The sequence below is a fragment of the Raphanus sativus genome, unplaced genomic scaffold (genome assembly GCF_000801105.2).
Source record: "Raphanus sativus cultivar WK10039 unplaced genomic scaffold, ASM80110v3 Scaffold2507, whole genome shotgun sequence".
NCBI classification, from domain to species: domain Eukaryota; kingdom Viridiplantae; phylum Streptophyta; class Magnoliopsida; order Brassicales; family Brassicaceae; genus Raphanus; species Raphanus sativus.
The window spans coordinates 705-4,772 of record NW_026617815.1 but is presented as its reverse complement, the minus strand read 5'-3'; the positions used below and the strand labels follow the sequence as shown (position 1 = coordinate 4,772).

Genomic DNA, 4,068 nt, shown 5'->3' with positions numbered 1-4,068 from the left:
AGAGAGGGGTTCCTAAGCTGAAACTTCCTCAATTCTTCTCGACCATGTCTCTTGATAAATAGAAGCTCAAGACCACTTACAAGGCATCCAAACCCAACCTTTTCGTGTAATAGGTCTCTTGTTGACTTTCACATCTTTTTTTTTGTTGGGGGCTAGTATCGTTCGTTATGAAGAGACTATGTTATCTGCTGTTTTTGGCTTTTATTTATTTTTGGATATTTTTGCTTATCAATATTTTAGGTGTTGTATTCATCAAACTAAAGTACTTTCTTGCTTATGAAAAAACTTTTACCTTGTTCGTCGTTTACTTTGTTGTTTTCTTTATGTACAAATACGATTCAATACTAAGCGCAGCACTTGTAAACATTCAAATATCATGATGTTATCAAGACTTTAATTTGAACCAAGAAAATCATTTTTCTCATCAAGATCACTTTCGCAGACTAGCTAAGTCAACGTCAACACATCAACAACTCAGAATCTAGTCTCTCCGGAATTGCCATTTGTCTACTTGAATTTTTTTTTAAGCTCAAAGATGTCCACCTTTGGGTTTGTTAGATACATATGACGTTGACTACATATATTATACTTTAAATGGTCGTATTAGTATTACCCATATTATTTTCTATTAACGTTTGAACAGATGCTCTTCTCCTGACCGGCTATGAACCTTCTTCAAATCACCACCACCACCGGCTCCCACGTGTGCGATATCTAACCCTCTCCCGACGGGTAAAACCACCGATCTCACAACACGTGCCCCGTGTCTCAAAACACGGTGCCACTTATATCCAGGGATAGCCTTCTGCGTGGCGTTTTTACACACCAAAACGGCACCCATTGTGCTCGTGTTAGCTAACCCCAACGTCTTAACGTACTCGCCGCGTTTTGAGTCCACCACCAAGAAATCCACGCCGGAGAGTCTATCCACCACGTCCTCCACCGAGTCTCCGACCACTATCTCCGTGCTGACAACGGCTCTTTTCATAACGGTCTTTTATTCCGATCTCGACTCCTCGTCAGGAACTATGGATATACGTGTCTTTACGTACAACCGCGACAGCTAGTCCGACACTGGTGGCAATCGGTTCTCCACGTTTCCAAGTCTCCACGATCAGCCTTGTGTTCCATCCCGCAGCCATAGCTTATAAATACTCGGCCACGCTTGATTCTAATTTGTAGCTTTTACACTTCAAGAATCACATATATATTAAGCCTGATCCTCCATACGGATGTGCTCGTTCCTTGTATACTCAGTTCTTTGTGGCTGTGCGAGGCAGTCTTACCTCTTTTGGGCCGACATGATTCTCTTTTTTATGATAGCCTCGTGGTTGAGACGCTCCATCCCATTGTCTCCACTTGGTTCTTGGTGACATGAGCTGTTTTGCTTTCTTCCTTGTACTCTTTCTTCGCCGTCAACTTCTCAGTCAGCTTCTTTCTTAATTTAGAGGTTATCAACTTCTCTGTCGACTCCTTTCTTTATCAATGGTGATTGGTTTTCTTGTTGATTAACATTGTCAATAACAAAAAAAAAACATTGTCAATGATAGAGAACACTTTGTTTCTAGTTTAGTAATTCTTCTAGGAAGGAATTGATTCTGTCAATGTGAGCTTATGTGCTAATGCTTTTCCAATTATTTTTTGTTTTTTCTTGTCTGTAATTTTATTTTATTTTTTTGTTTAAATTAATGAACATCTTTCTTCAAAAAAAAACATATATACAAGTTAAAAACAAGATCAAGATTCTAACATTATATTACATCAATTAAGCAATGACAAAATCACTGATGAAATGCCAAAATAGTTTTAAATCAGATCCAAGTCAATTAAGCAATGACAAACATCATTTCAACCATAGCAAACAAAATTTAAATACCTTTTTTGCGATAACACGAAAAAAATTCTCGTATAGTAAATGTATAATTTTATGCAAAAAAAAAAACATGACATGAAAAAGGAAAATAGAAAACCCTAATTTAAGAATAATAATTAACTAAAACACTCTAAACATACCCTAATGACCTGACCATTGTATTTTAACAGATTAGTTGCCACAATTGAATTTTCATATAGCAAAAAAAAAAATTACTGTTGAACTTTAGAACTCGTTTACTTTTTTATAAACAATTGTTTACTTACATGATCTGGTTTTTGTTATGCCAAGTGAACATAATCCTATTTCTATTATATATGTTCATATAACGTAATCTCTTTTGCAAAATCACTAACCAACACAAGAATACAATAAAATAAAGAGAAATTACTTATAATGACTCACATTATACATGTAATTACTAGACTAACTCTTAAAGTTTTGTAATTACTAGACTAATTCATAGGGCAAACGAAATTACTAAAAACTCCACCTTCAGTTTATATTTTTATTAATTGGCATTAAAAATTATTAACACGAAAATGTTTTTTTTTAATAAAGAGTTGTCTCTTTCGAAGACGGCGACCCTAAGACTCCTTTCTTTCACTTCCGTCTCCAACAACGTTTTTTCCGTCACAGTCTCCTTCCATTTGGTCATCTCCACCCCAATCACCGTCGTCTCTGTCAGTTCAAGAGGAACCCTAAATCCGATTTCACCTCTGTCAAATCCACCTTTAAATTGAAGATATTGAATGTGTAAATCCTTAATCTATGCAATTCTAAGTTTTGTGACATGTTCTTAACATGTATTCTTTGATTGAATACTCTAATTCCAATTTTAATCAGCTTTCGGTTTTAATTGTGATATTCACTGTTTATTTTTGTTAGCTCTAGTTTCCAATTCGATAACTCCTCCGAATTTGAATACAAAAGACGTTCTGGGTTTTTCATAAATTTGGTTATGGCTTTCGATACCTGTTCTAATATACTTTGATCTTTACAAATGCAGTTTGCCACTTTGATTGAGCTTTACGCCAATTGGAAGTTTGAAATTTTAGAGGTATCTGATGGGGATGGGCTGGAGGGATCTGGTTATACAGTATTGTAACATATTTCCCACAAGACGTTTTTAAGTTTGCTATTGGATACATCTTAAGTGGAAAGGGCTTGGCTCAACTTGTTTGAGAACATGACCGCTTTCACAATAAAAAAGATTATGGAAAAGAAGAGAGAGAGAGAGAGAGTCTCAATAGACACTTGCTCAAAGGATACTTCACGGTTGGTAGCCAAAAGAAGCTGTTAACATCTTCCTTGAGAAAGGAAGTTACACAGAATTGTCTGAGATCGCAGAGCAAGCCAAGAGACCTGAGATACTTAGGTAATATAAGCCTTTATCTCAGTCTTGAGATATATACATGTTCTTTGTTTGAAATTAGAACTTAACTGAATGTTTTATTAGTTGACAAAAAAAAACTGAATGTTTTATATGTTAACAACAGGCTTAAGGAGCTGCACACACTCAAGGGCATGTGGAATCAGTAGTGGGTCTAGTTACAAAGTCATGGTCTCCAGCTTCTTTATTGGAACTTTCTAGAATCTGAATTGGATTGGAAGCAAACTTGTAATAGAGGTTGGACTGTTCGAGGAAGATAGCTTCTGTAGCAAGAAGCAGCTCCATGCAAATTCTTGAGCAGACAGAGCTTCTTGAAATTGGTGTACATTACAATGGTTTCTGTAATGTTCGTGGGTCTAGTTAGTAAGTTGAGAAGCAGTGATTTAGTTTTTTTCTTTCCAGTCACTTATGTTTTGTGTTTGGTCCATTAGTAAACTTTCAAGTAGTGAAAAAAGTTAAAAGCTTGGTATGTACTCAGTTTTGACAATGGAATTTTATTACAGTTCAAGTTCAGGTTAGTTTTGTGTGTTCTCTCTGTTTTTCCTATGTTTCTAGACAATAACTCATGTGGCTTTTAGTAGTTTTGATGGTGATCAAGAATCATGATAAATATCTCCAAGGCAATTTAGAGTAAACTGTTTGTCAAGGTTTAAGAAAAGGTTTTCGTTTGGTTTAACGTATAACATACAAAATTCTGTCTTTTCTTAACCAAGTTGATTAAACCTTTTTGTTCATCATCCTCATCTATAGAATGGTGAAGTCTATTAAACCAATTTTACTCAAACCAAAATTTTGGTATAAA

At 35.4% G+C, this 4,068-nt stretch overlaps 1 long non-coding RNA gene and 1 pseudogene across 1 annotated transcript; one reads left to right on the top strand and one right to left on the bottom strand.

Annotated features, from left to right (window-relative positions):
- Positions 1–628: 628 nt before the first annotated feature.
- Positions 629–1,376, bottom strand: LOC108835098 (uncharacterized; annotated as a pseudogene).
- A 1,047-nt stretch (positions 1,377–2,423) lies between these two features.
- LOC108835099 (uncharacterized) lies at positions 2,424–3,794 on the top strand. The gene is made up of 3 exons (XR_001946906.2): positions 2,424–2,629; positions 2,883–3,251; positions 3,373–3,794. It is a non-coding gene; the product is annotated as an uncharacterized LOC108835099 (long non-coding RNA).
- The last annotated feature ends 274 nt before the right edge of the window (positions 3,795–4,068 follow it).